At 38.7% G+C, this 14,769-nt stretch overlaps 1 protein-coding gene across 1 annotated transcript in view; it reads right to left on the bottom strand.

Annotated features, from left to right (window-relative positions):
* Positions 1–14,769, bottom strand: part of ascc3 (activating signal cointegrator 1 complex subunit 3) — a 424,683-nt gene that overhangs the window by 279,398 nt on the left and 130,516 nt on the right.

The raw sequence follows: 14,769 nt of genomic DNA, 5'->3' as shown, positions 1-14,769 counted from the left end.
AGAAGACTTTATCAAGTAGAAATTTAAAGAGAACACATCCAGAGCCAACAGGCCCATTTTTCTGTTTTCCTCAAATACATTACTTCAAGCACAGGACTCTAGCTGCAAGACTTCATTTGTTGTTAGTCAGATTTTTGAAGACAGTAAATAACACAGCCTGACACATGAACTAGTTCGGACAACCAACTTGCTGCTGTATAACAAATCAGTGTGCACCACTGGAAATTTATGTTCATGGGTAAAGTCAGCTGAAAGCAGCCCTTGTTTAAATCAGAGACCCAGAGTGGAAGCCCCGCAGAACTCAGCTGCCTAATACAGGACCATACACAATTATGGTCAAGGATGAAATAAAAGTTCCTATGACAGTATCTGTTAAAGTCTGAGGCAAAACCAATATCAAATACCTAGCTGGCTCCAATAGGATGCAACATTTTCTGCAATATGAAGATCTTCAAGCAATGAGCAGTATCTGGCATTGTATGATGGGAGAATTCCTAAGTAAAAGCTTCTCTATAAAGAAATACATAGACTGATTGAGTAAGCTGCACATGCTGTCAACAAAGCATAAGCAGTCTTTCTAAACAGTGCACACCATGTGCTTACCAAGGTGCCCATCAGCCCATCTTGGGCCAATGCTGAGTGGGATAGAAACAGACAGGCTCATTAACACAGTGGATACACAGTCTACAGCCATATGGACAAACTGGGAGGACTGGGAATATCCCGCCAATCCACCAGCAACTTAAAACACACTAATTGGACCCACATAGATTGCACTAATGATTCAAACAGCAACAGCTAAACACCAGTGTTGTCCATATCCATTGGCCTCTATCTATTAGGGTTTAATAGTAAGACTGAGATTGCCAGGATTTTTGTACAGACAGAAAGCAGGCACCAACATATTTTTTTTTCTATTTTTAATGTTTTTCTTTTTTTGTTTGTGCAGTGGCTGCTATTTTATTTTATTTTTTTAATGTATGAATCACTATATGAGTTCCTAAACTAATTAAATTCCTCTGTGCATCAGTAATGGGAAGCTAAGAGATATAATTGTTGTCATTTTCATGCCATCCTTTTAATTACTTTCTGGTTCCATTTCATTCCATTTGAATTGACAGCCTGATCAACTTTTAATTGCCAGTTTTTGCAAACAGCTTATCAGCCTGTTCCAAGCTTGCATGCAGAGTACTAAATGACCTGGTCAAACACACTCACAAACACACAAATGTGCAGCAAATGGATTCACGTGCACGCTGAGCACACATATGCATACCAACCCTTCGCACAAGATGCATGGTGGAGTTTGACAGAGTGAGATGCAGAAGCAGCAAACAGGAGACCCATTCATTTCCCTATAGAACAGCAGCCGGAAGAAGAGGGGGAGAGGGCACAAAGCAGGGATAGGGAGGAGTTGGTAGTACGATGCAGATAGCAATGAGTGAGGTAATCCATCACTCCATCCATAAGCACCTGCTGAAGTAGCAAACAGGTTTGTGAGACCAAAAATCCTACATCTCACTTCTGTTCACATCATATGCCTAAATCTATATTTTAAAGGACAATTGTGGTTTACTTTGATTTCATGTATTTATCATTAATGTGGGCATTTTGCTATTGCTAATTTATCTAATAAAATAAGGAAAATCAATATGTTGAGCAGTGCTATTACCTACTTAGTTGTTTACTCAATTGACAAGTGGTATCTGACTGATAGTCTGACAGGCTAAACTGCTCCACAGCCCTCAATTACGAAGGTCCTATGTATTGTAAGCTGAAAACCGGACACAAAGTACTTTGAAGTTTAACAGGAGAGAAAAATAGCTAAGTTACAATGTTTACAATGAATTTTTCTCAAACATTGTAATGTTAGAGTCGAGCTAATTTCTCAAAAAAATAATACATCAAATGAAGGAACAAATACATAAATAAAATACAAATAATTTTAACAAAATAAAAGAAACTCTTCAGTTGAGAGCAAACAATACAAACAGCAGTACAAATAGGCTACACAACTACCAAGAGTATCATGTAATACTTCACTCAACTCTTTTAATTAATACTTGAATTAGAAACCGCTAATTTAATCTGCAGGGGACCTTTTCATTTCTGATTGCTTTGGAGACATTGGCACTGATGTAGGGCTGCAACTACTGATTATTTTAATAATCGATTAATCGGTTGATTATTTTTTTCGATTAATCGGTGAATCAGATTTTTAAAAAATTAATTTCCGCCTCTTTATTCAGAAACAGAATATTTGGAATGACAGAGCATCTGGTGGTGGTAACCTACATTTGTAACCACAGCTGCCCTGGGGCAGACTGACGGAAGCGTGGCTGCCAATCCACGCCTACGGCCCCTCCGACCACCACCAACATTCATACACCAGTGTGAGAGCCACACTGGAGGCTTAATCTTCAAATTATTACCATCATTGTGTGCAAGTTACGTTTATTTATAATGCATATCCAAACCACGCTTAAGCTGATTAAAGTGAAATAAAATGTATCTCTCAGTCACTCACGCCCTATCACTGTTAACTACTAACAAGCAAATGCCAGCATCAGGTGAGCGACCAGAAAGTTTCCTCACTTTGAAACGGAACAAACTAGGATAATGTAGTGACTTAAGGTGTGTGTCCACTCGATGCGACACATCGCATGTGACATGCTGGTTCGGTTGCAGTGCGTTTCCCGCTGCAATCCGTGTTTAACTAGAGCTTATTTGCATAAAGTAGACTCGGCTTCTACTGTCCTCAAACATCTAAACTAGCCGTCGGTGAACTAAAACAAGGACAGATTAAGCCGCTGCACAGCTTATTTCTCACCTCAAATGATTTTAGAAATTTTCCCTGAACTGTTTTTGAAATAATAGAGAAAGTTTGTGGCCAAGCCGCTGTGTTTATCAGACTCATCTGCCGGACTGTCAAGCTGAAAGCGCGGTCACGTGACCACGTAGTGGTCTGCTCGTGACCACTCGTCATCAGTGTAATTATCAGATGCGTGCATGGCTGTGCAGGAAAATCGCATGTACTGGACACGCGGCATGTTATTTGTTTTGTGAAGCATAAAATGCTCCCACAGTTTTGAGGACTTCGGTCAAACTGTTTTCTCCGTGTCAGTCATGTTTCATTTGTTGAATTTACTTTTCCTTTGAAAATACCGCATCGCTCTGTTCAACTCTCTCTCTGCAGGTGAAGTAGACGGCTTCACGACATGGCAAGTGACGCATGAATCGTGCGATACAACGAATCGATAATGAAATTCGTTGCCAACGCTTTTATTAATCGATTATCGATTTTATCGAATCGTTGTTGCAGCCCTACACTGATGTTTTTAATATATACATATACATATTGTAGCGGCTGTGGGGAGCCGCTGGGGTCGCTGTGGCGAGTGACTGTGTTCCGGGTGGGAGAGCCGCTCAGCATCATGGGAAGTTATGTGTTCTTTGGGGTCGCTTTATAGGGTTATTTGTGTGATTTGAGATGTTCTCTTATTACTGGTTGTTTTTCATTGTTCTAATCCTACATTCTGGGTTCATTTGGTGTGTTCACTGTTTTCACTGTACCGTGACTCATGGGGGTTGTGGGGAGAATGACCTCGGCCTGTGAGCCGACACAGTGGGTGTGAAACTCCTGAGTGCTTATTGTGGTGGTGACAATAAAGCCCTGGTGTGTTAACTGCAAAATCCCTCATTGTTCCTGCCTCAAGTCGCCGCTCAGTGCTACAATATATATACATATATGTTGCTGGCAAGACAGTACTAAACAAGGAGCAAATGTTAGGTACTAGCAGTGCAAGAAGATATTTTGAAACATTTATATTATGAGAATTTTTTTTGGACAGTTTTCACTTTTTCAATATACTTTTGATTCTATTGAAAGAATCAGTCTAGAATGACAGCTCTAGATGGTTCCCGGACCTTCACCTGAGTGGAAATCTAAAGTAGGAGCCGAGAGATTCATGGCTGATTGTAACGTTTATGAAATTTAAAATCCAAATCAGGAAACTTTAATATTACCACTAATTAAAATAATAAAGAATATAAAAACCTTGTAGCACAATCTAATGCAACCTCACACTGTAATAGTATTCCAAAATTTACTGTAAATCTGAACTCTTAGATGTACTGAGTCTACTGCAAGGTAATTAGGGAGTCTTATATTTTCTGAGTCTTATTTGAATGTAAATAAAAACATTGACAATTAATAATAATGCAGGGTCACTGAGGGCACACTGAGGAAAATTATTTAATTTCCATTGTATTGATATAACAAATATAAACCACTAATTATGGCCATACAACAAAATTCTTTTTCAATTTAACCACAAACTGAGTGAACCACAATACACATACAATTTTCAACGGTCTGCAGACAATATGAAGATTTTATTTTTTTATTTGAGCATGCTGTTACCATTGAGACTAGACTAAAAGTGATGAACTTTTGAATCCGTCAAAGGGGCCTTGAAGACTCTCAATTTATGTTTACAAGTCTAAGCAAACACACCGAGCCACATGTGTGTGCTTTGGGGAAACCACATCAAAATTGGATTAGGAAATGCAATCAAGGTGGATTAATTATGGATGGAGGGCTGTTCAGCTGTGCCTCATCTTTGCAGGCCAGTGCTTATACACAACTTCCTGAACAGGGAAGGAGAGGGCAAGCTGTCAACAGTCAAAGAATCAAAGGATGATGAGTGAAAGCAGTAACAGCGGAACACACTGGAGAGAAAACAGCACGAGGCATTGTCACCTGATATCATGAGTCGAGACTGAAAGTCGCTTACAGCAGACCTTCATGTGACACCTATGGCAGCATCTGTCTCATGTATTTAGACACATCAGCCTTCCACTCTGACTGGCAGACAAGATTGCTGTAAATGATTTTTTTTTTTTAACATCATAAGATGAAAAGAGAATCACTGCAGTCCATACATTTCCATATAATAAATGATCAAACCGCAATCTCCATTTACCTTATCGTAGATTTTTTTGTTTGTTTTTTAAAGTCCTATGCATGAATGAACCGCAACCCTTTCTGCATGACCTGAGAGATTATATGAACAGGAATATGTGTATGTACCCTGCCTTATGTGATATGGTTCAAATTGGTTGCAGTGGTGTGATAATGTGTCACACAATATCCCACTGATATGAACTTTCCAGTGAAACTCAGCATTTCATCTATAAATATTTAACATTAAAATCAGCATCAGGCACTCCTCTATCTTTCTGGCAGGATTTTAATGACAAATACAGCCATGGCCATAAGTTTGGACACAGCATGACTTACTATGTCTGTTTTGATGTCTATTACAGAACATACCTAATATTTTTTGACAGCACCAGTTTAATTAGTCAACAAATCAACAAGGGATATAACATCAATAAATTCCAACAATTGGAACAACTTTGTTCCCAAAACATAATATTAGAAGAAAATAACAAAAAAATGCAGTACTTTCACAACCGAATTTGGTAAGAATAACAAAATGACACCAAACACTTTTGATGTTTTTTTTTTTTTTTTAATATGAAACTTAATATAGTTCTCAGGAGTTGTGTACTGTATTGTAAGTGACAATTTTGTGGTATTTTCTAAGATTCACAAGCGTCATGGTACTTGTGTCCAAACTTATGGCCATGGCTGTATTGAACTCAACTTAAATGTTGAGTTTCATTGCTAGTAGCAGAACAATGAGCTGTGAAAATAACAAGACTGGCTTGCTTCGGGGGTTCAGGCATATGAGTTCTACAAAGCATCTTGAGACATTTTTACCTGTAACTGGCACTATATAAATACAAATGAATTGAAATTGAATTGATGTTGTACAGATGGAAATGGTACTGTAGAATTGTACATTTTACTCAATTTACCATGCGAGTCATGGTACAGTCAATTCCAGCCATTTTCAGTACAAAAAAATCGCTAATACTTTATGACGAGAAATACAGGGAATATTGAACGTGCATCGCGAGGTGCATTTCCTCGAAAACAACCTATTCGTGGATTATATACCGACTTCAAGACATGTTTTGGACAAAATATTTTACTGGCTTGTTTCGTCTGGATGTCCAAGGTTGGATTATGGCCGTTTTTTGTGGAATATTTTCATCTGTGTGTAATAATGAACCCGCAAATGTGAGTCGCACTGTGTACAGAGAACGGATGGATGGATATTTGTTGTTTGTCGGACAAATGTGTTTATATTACCCGCTGTGGTAATCACATCTGAAAGTGGTTTATACCGGCGGAGTCATGAGAATCTAAGCTTTCCATCGGTGTATAATGTTTCTATCATCGAGTTGGCAGTGTTGTTCTATTTCGAAAAATGCTTATGCAGATATAAAACGGTCCGCCCGCAGGCTGCTGAACCGCAACGGGTTTTAAGTACAGTGCACTTCATTCTCCCTTTTAAGTTTTTGACCTAGACTTTATGACCAAACAGCATTTTTTGGGGTTATGCTTGTCTTTATTAACCTCACCTGCAGCGAGAACAAGGAATGTATTAGGGTCCGAGCATTTCAATGTTTCACCACGAAAATTGAACGATTTATATCTCAGCTCCACATGATCCAATCTGGACCAAACTTCATATGATAGACAACAGTCTGGGTCTGAACACATCTACATTCATACATTCAGAAATATTCATAGTGCCACCTATTGGCAACAGGAATTTATTGTCATTACATTTACATTTACCATTGCCCGAAACTTTGTTATATCATTTTGCAAATTGGAGAGCACAGTGTTCACATGTTGACGATGTCACAGTGTGAAGATTTTAATCATTTATGAAACGATGTTGCCGTAGCAACGCATCATTGCCGTGACAAACAAAGTACTTTTTGACAGGTTAGGAATACTCCAACGCTTGCCAAAATTGCCACACATCAGGACTGGCAGCATATTAGAGATTTTAGGGAAATTGCATGTGTGTGTCAAAATGGCTCAATAGCGCAACTTGGACAATGTCAAACATTTACTATGGCCAGTATGTGTCATCTACAGTTCTGAAATTTGATATACCTATGTAACTCATCAAGACGCACTAAAATGTAATTGACACCCCTGCCTAAAAATGAATAGGAAGTCAGCCATTTAGAATTATGTGTCATATTGTCAACGATTTTGGGTCATTTTTGGACATTTTCAAAAGCTAGAAACTCAAACAGGGGAACACAGAGAGAGCTGAAATTTGGCCAGGATATACAGCAGGCATGGGTGGCCAAAAGTTATCAAAATGCTCCGAAACAGTGTTGCAAACTCCTCAGTAAAAAAATTGCTATTGGCTGTCCTAAAAGTCGCTAGAAGTGACAAAATGATGTCATCGCCTAATTATTTCGTTCTTTGAAGAGAACAACTTGGATTTGACATGCATCAACATGCTGGTCACAGATGGTGCAACCTCAATGGCAGGCAGGGATCGGGGGCTGGCCACGAGGATGACAGCCGCGGCTCCACAAATGAGAGTTCTATATTGCCTCATCCACCAAAGCCTCCTGTCTGCTTAGCTCAATGGTGAGTTAAAAGAGATCATGGACTCTGTCATGGCAATTATAAACTTTATCCATTGCAACTCCAGTTTACAGCACCACCTTTTCCGCAAACTGTTGACTGACATGTCTGCTGAATTAAATGATTTGCTCGTTCACAATGACATTAGATGGCTTAGCAAAGGAAACACATTGAAGCATTTTTGTGAACTACGAGAGGACATTCTGGTGTTTCTCCGGATTTCAAAATTGAAAAAAGCTGGCAAGTTTCTGTCTCTGATGTAAAGCGACGTGTTTAATGCTGCTGTGTGCTTTCTGAGTGACGTTTTCCATCATTTCAACTCATTAAACCTGGAGTTGCAGGGCAACTGAGCTTGTGGAGAAGCTTCATGCTTTTCAAAGAAAGCGCTCACTCTTCTCTGCTGATCTTTGTACTGGAAGAATGCTCCACTTCCCAAAATTGAGGAAATCTGGCCTGCAAATTACCAAGGTGATGTCAGGCTTTATTGACTCTTTGAAAAACAACTTTGCCATTAGGTTTGATGATTTCAGCATCTCCACTGAAGTTATGAGATTTATGAAGGACCCTTTCTGTGTGAACGTTGAAGCAGACTTTGCACTGAAAGCAAAGGAGCTGGTATTGTCATTGCATGAGGGGTCTTTACAACGGGAACTCATTGACGAAGTCGCAAGTCGTCAGATGACTTGCGACAGTCATTGCAGCAGGCAGGGCTTGAAAAATTCTGGATCCATGAAATCAGCCGAGAGGAATTTCCACACTCAAGGGGTCTTGCACTTTTTCTTCTGAGAATGTTTGGTTCAACATACACTTGTGAGTCGTCATTCTCACACATGAATGTCATTAACACTCACAATTGCTTATCCCTTACTGACCAGCATCTGCAAAACTGCTTGTGCATTGCCCTGACAATCTATACACCTGACTTTACTGCTTTTGTTCAGTCAAGAAAAGGCCATTTCTCTCAAGGATGGCAAATTTTGGCAAACAACATGCAAGTTAACAGTAAAGCAAGCAATGAGGAGTGATTTTTGAACAGCATGATGTAATTACCGGTAACCTGTTATTTTCATCCCTCATTCAAGACTGTACCTAAGATTGTATTGTATCTTTTAAATGTATGTAGAGCATTTCATGCAGTTGCATTAGTACTCTTATTCCTAATGCTGGTTGATGGCGGAGACCACCATTATTTAATTTCCAGTTTTTATTGAAAATTTTAATTTTGAATATTTAAGAGATAAATAATATGAAACAGAAAATTGTGCACTAAAAGATTTAAAAGTGCTGGAAAACAAGAAAATTGATCTAAGTCTAGATGGTAGGATTAAAAACTATACAATTCTATTTTCCTGTATCTCTCCAAGTTATTTTTGTCTAAAAAGGGCAAGTAGCTTTAAGACAGTATCTATTGGAATGTCACAACAGAAGCAAATCAAATATGCTTTAAAAATGTTTTAGCTTTAAAATAAACCCACATCTGCCCAGCACTATGGTGAGTAGGTGTGTAATGTCTGCAGTCATTTGGAATTGCACCCTTTTAAAATTATGTGCGAAGCAAGACGTTGGTGTTTTACTACTGAATAATTATTCACCAGCTAAAAATGCTATATATAGCTTCCAGTCCTTACATGAGGTTAAAACCCATTTCCAGACATGTGAATAGCTTCCAATCAGCCTGCTAGAGGACAGGAGGGAATCTTGGCTGGAAGGAAACATCATTTCAGATAAACATAAACAAATTTTAAAAATTTCTATCTACAACAATTTGTGAATAAAATGTCTGTTTAAAATGGACACTACTTACACAAATCTGTCAAGCAAGGGAGTATTACCAGGGCTTTACATGTCAAGCAGCAAAGTGATATACCGTACAAAGTGGGAGGGAAGAGTCATTCATTACTTATGCCTTTCAACCAACTCACGCACACTACAACTCTCATGCAGTTGCAAAATAGCAAAGCTTTCTGTGTTCCTTAATTCTTTTTGCTCTATTCTACCATTTCACTGTAGAGATGTGTCATTTCAATGTGTTAGTAGCCTGAGTAAATTCCTATCAATTACTAGCCAAGTCACGGGAAGCACAGCTGTGAGCGCTGTCAATACTGCTGTCTATATCTGAGCTACAGTGTCAATTCTGCTGTTAGTAACATGAGGCACATCAGCAAGTAGGTGTAGTTTTTGTGCAGTAGGACTTTCTGTGCATGTTTGATCCATTGCTACAAAGAGTGGCACTTGGTCTTACTCACAATTCACTCAGTAACTTACCTTTTTGAATGAAATGGGAAGGCTTTTACCATGGTGGCAAGTGTGAGATGGCTCGGCACTGATTCATTAGTTAAAAAGCACCCCAATAAATTCTCCACTCTGAATGTTTCGTCATGCTATTAAAGGCGTACAGAGGCTTGCATAGCCGTCTTTCCCCATTACAACTTTCAATAAATGACAATCGCCACTCAGTGTAAACTGAAAGGAGGGGGAGCATCAGACTTTTCAGCCTGTCTTTCAAAGCCCTCCTAATAGCACGTAAAGACTTATTAGGCATTGTGTGCTGGCGCTTTAGAGGAGTGAGGCACTTTGTTCAAGAGTTGCCCAGGCTTCTGTTAATGAATAGAGCCACTGCTTGATTGAGGCTAATTCACACTGTTCAGCAAACGAGGTTCCATATCAATCTATATCAGTTACACAGGAACTTTAAAAAATAAAGGGAAAACTATGAATGAGTTAGAAACTCTGGGAAAATAAGAGATAAGCCTTTTAGAGAGTATGAGAAGACAGCGATGGAGCCTTAGAAAATGTATTTCAGATTGATTAGGTTTTATATCTTTGCATGAAAATCTCGGACAGGAATTCAGTAATAGCTGAAGGTCTGTTTGAAACACACAAAATGTTAACTAATAACTTACAATACTAATAACTATTTTTGCCCTCTAAAGCCCTATTCGCACGGGATTAGTATTACCTGGGGACCTCTGGTGATTTGTAATAATTGCTGAGGAGGTCGGTGATCTTAATCCCTTGTGAATGCTCCATGTCGGTAATTGGTAAAGTAATAATTCCCCCGCAAATTACCTACTATATTTCACCAAACACCGATGTCCTGGGACAATACTCATCCCGTGCAAATCTGCATCTTGGTTACTGGGGGGTATTTTCATTTTTATTGTGCATATTTTTCTACATCTTTCTCGGCTGAATTATGGAGGATGCGGAGGAAATTATTGACGGCATTTTAAGAGCAAATGCAGGAGTCGTCCGATACACAGCAGACATATAGACCATTCACAGAAACGGCAATATCAGATCAACAAGAGAGAAATTTGCGAGGATATTGAGATGGATGACATGCGTAGCAGCATGCATTAAGTAGCTATATATTTTTCAACAGGCTAAATACAACAACAACGATGCCCGCTGTTCAAAAGTCACGTTTGACATATTTACTGTTGCCATGACGACTACGTACCACATTAAAAGTGATCAATTTAATGCGAACCACAAGCTTTCCATAAACCTACCCTAGTGGTTTTTCTGTCCAAACCTAACGTGACCTTATAACAATAGCACTATTACAACATAGGCCTTTCATGTTTTAAAGTTTATATGCGCGACAGGTGTCTGTATTTTTTTTTCGAGTGGCGGCTGGATACTTTGCACCATAGACTGTAGCTATATATACAGTGTAGTGGACACGCTTGGTCTTTGGAATTCCAGAGGAGACACCAAATCAGATAAGGAACATTTTCTTTTAGGATGGGGGTCTAGAACCCACAAACTGTCATTTTGGACATAGGCCAGAACTAGAACTCTCTCCCTCTCCCCGGAGAAAGGCGCCATTAATGCCATGGTTGAATTACGACAGGATATCTGTGATTTCCCCACACCAAACCAGTTTCTGGAAAAACTAAAATACATTGTTTTTGTTCACAGCTAAATGAGACTCAGACTTCCTGCAGAGAGATGGAGTTCCCTGCAGAACTCTGACACCTTGAAAAACAACTTCAAAAACAATGACTCTCACTTCTGCTGTGAATGTTCTTTTTGATCAACAACTTACTCATACGTAACCCCCTCTTTCCCTAGGAATGCGAGCACCCTTGCCTCCCCTGTGCAGGTCCATCTGATAAGAAGCCATAAAACCTTTGTCACATATCTATGTAAAAGCCTGGTTTGACTGTCACAGTTTTAACCCTTTAAGCTTCAGTGTACCGCCGGCGGTACACCTACTAATTTGCATAGGAATTTCAGGAATGTCCGACGGCTGCAAACACGATTATACAAACACTATACACCGATGGAAAGCTTAGATTCTCATGAATCCGCCGGTATAAACCACTTTCAGATGTGATTACCACAGCGGGTGAGAAAAACACATTTGTCCGACAAAAACAAATATTCATCCATCCGTTCTCTATTCACGGCTTCAACGCACACAGCGCGACTCACATTTCCGGGTTTATTATTACACACAAAAAAGATTCCATAAAAAACGGCCATAATCCAACCTTTTACATCCAGATGACACAAGCCAGTAAACTATTTTATCCAAAACATGTCCTGAAGTCGGTATAAAATCCCCGAATCGGTCATTTTCAAGGAAATGCACCTCGCGATGCCCGTCCAATATTCCCTGTATTTTTTGTAATTTTTTTATTTAAAAATAGAATATTAGCGATTTTTTGTACTGAAAACGGCTGGAAATGACTGAAGCTTAAAAGGTTAAACAGAAACATAATGGACTCAAAGTGGCTATTTCTGAGATGTATTTTGTGTTTCCATGTTTACCAAAGTTACAGTAAGGACTTCCTCTAAAACATATTAAAAAATTTATGTTTCTACAGGAATTGAAACTAAATTTAATATTTTATTGGTTTAATCCAATTTCTTCCACAGTCCCAGTGTCCCCTGCCGACATCGGAGGACACGATGATGTCGGAATGAATTCCATTATTAACCTCTGAATTTATTTCCCATTAAGAATGTAAAAGGTGAAACTGTGTTATTCATAACCATACACATGAAGTGTAACACATATCCTCACTGTGACATATATTTTTAGTATCTAGAACACATTTCACATATACTTTGAATAAACTAGATAGCTCTCATATTTGTTAGTCTGTATAATCATGATTGTGCTCACTTTTGGTTGACAGGACTATGGTGAGAAATAAGCAGATCACGTTTGCGCATCTAACATCATGTGTTTAATTCGTTTTGATAAACATCATCTCCTCTTTCTCCTGAAGACAAAGGGAGAGTAATCAGATTACTAAAAATCGCACGAAAGTTCCTTCCTCTGCCCACAGATCTACTGGACAGATAAAAGGCCGGACAACGCCTGTCATCGCTCTCTTAACTATTAACTCTTACTTTCTCTCTTAATGCTTTATTTTCTCTCTTAGCTCTTGCTTCTATGTCTCTTTTGCTTTCTTCTTCTTGCCAACTTCACCATCAGCTGCTCCAGCTCTTTATCTACGTTTTCTTAGATCTGTGTCGTTTCTTTTTAATTAATTCTTTGATTAAGCGTTCTTCTTTTTGCTAGTTTATTCCTTCCATTTTTGTTATACAGATCAGACAATTTGCTCATCCTCAATACAAGTCTGAGCTTACGTTTTAATCTGTTTTGATGACAAGAACTAATTGGAACACGTACGTACGTAATTCACGTACGTACACACACGTTACCTTCTTCACTGTATATAGCTCGCTTGTATTGTTTTGGTAGAATAGTTAAATATTTTCATTTAGACCAATCTATGGTTTTGTGCGTTTTCTGTGTGTGAGAACTGAAGTCAATTTCAACCGAGAACTTTAGACTTTCAGATATCAGACTGACCATCCCCTTGAGATTCTGCCTAAATTAATAATTTCTCCTGATAACCGGGGTGGTGCCCCTTTTAAACGAGTGCAATATAATCACTTCAGTGTTTATGCTACAACAGTATATACAATATGTATATCTTTATATACAGTCTATGCTTTGCACATGGACATGACAACAGCAGATGTTGTGACTTGCACAGATTTGACATCATATCCTGGCTGTAATGTCAGTAAATTCAAGTAAAATACAGACTTCGCTTATCCCGTGCGAATTCACTTTAAGAAACACAGACATCCTGGAGTAATTCACAAATTACCAGAGGTCCCCAGGTAATACTAATCCCGTGCGAATAGTACTTAAACAATGAATTCCCTGGAGACACAAACACCTCATTAATCCATTCTAAACCATCCTGGAAAACGAGCAACACCCAAACAGCAGGAACTAGTCCTGAAGCCGATTTGTCTGTATATTTATCTAAAAAAATTCCTTAGAGTCTTCATGTGGTCCTAGATTGTCAACACTGCTCATTCCCATTCTTACAGACAGAAACCATAACACTATATTAAATCTGCAGTCCCAATATAATGGATATGAATTCTACAAGTAATGCTTATAGGTATAAATTAGTACGTCCAGTGATGCAATATCATTTATAACTTGTTTCTTGTATATAAACCATAGAGACTTTAATGTCATAGCTGTGATAAGATACATCTGCTTCAAATGACAAAACAGACTATTTAGAATAATGCTTTATACAAACAGAAATTGGACTATGCTTATGTTCTTTTGATTTTAACACTGTAGCTGACCTTTACATGATTGAAGCATTGAGTATGTTCAAGGTAACAGCAGCTTGTCATTGCTTGAGGGATTTCCAGCTTATCGAAATCAAGTACAGCCACAACAACACCAAAGAAAAAGAAATTCCTTTGATGTGCATACTCTCATGTGATTATGGTTTCATGGTACACTTGAAAAAATGGTTAAATGTCATGGCAACTATGAAAGTGAGAAGGAATTTAAGCTTATGTACAAGAAATAAATTCCATCCATTATCTATACACCGCTTAATCCTCATTAGCATCACGGGGGGCTGGAGTCTGTCCCAGGTGACTTAGGGTGAAGGCAGGGGACACCCTGGACAGGTCACCAGCCTACCAGAGATATATAGAGAAACAATCACACTCACATTCACACCTACAGACAAATTTGAATCACCAATTAACCTCAGCATATTTTTGGACTGTGGAAGGAAGACGGAGTAAAAATCCACACATGCACAGGAAGAAGATGCAAACTCCACTCCTGTGCTAATCTGCAGTTGGTGGGCATCACACCAGTTCACAATAATAATAAACACGCTCCGCTTAAAACATCCCCCGCCTTATATATAGTGCCTCTGAGTGCA

This window comes from Acanthochromis polyacanthus, chromosome 12 (genome assembly GCF_021347895.1).
Source record: "Acanthochromis polyacanthus isolate Apoly-LR-REF ecotype Palm Island chromosome 12, KAUST_Apoly_ChrSc, whole genome shotgun sequence".
Lineage (NCBI taxonomy): Eukaryota > Metazoa > Chordata > Actinopteri > Pomacentridae > Acanthochromis > Acanthochromis polyacanthus.
Note: the sequence above shows the minus strand (reverse complement) of the source record. Positions and strands in the feature narration are given on the sequence as shown.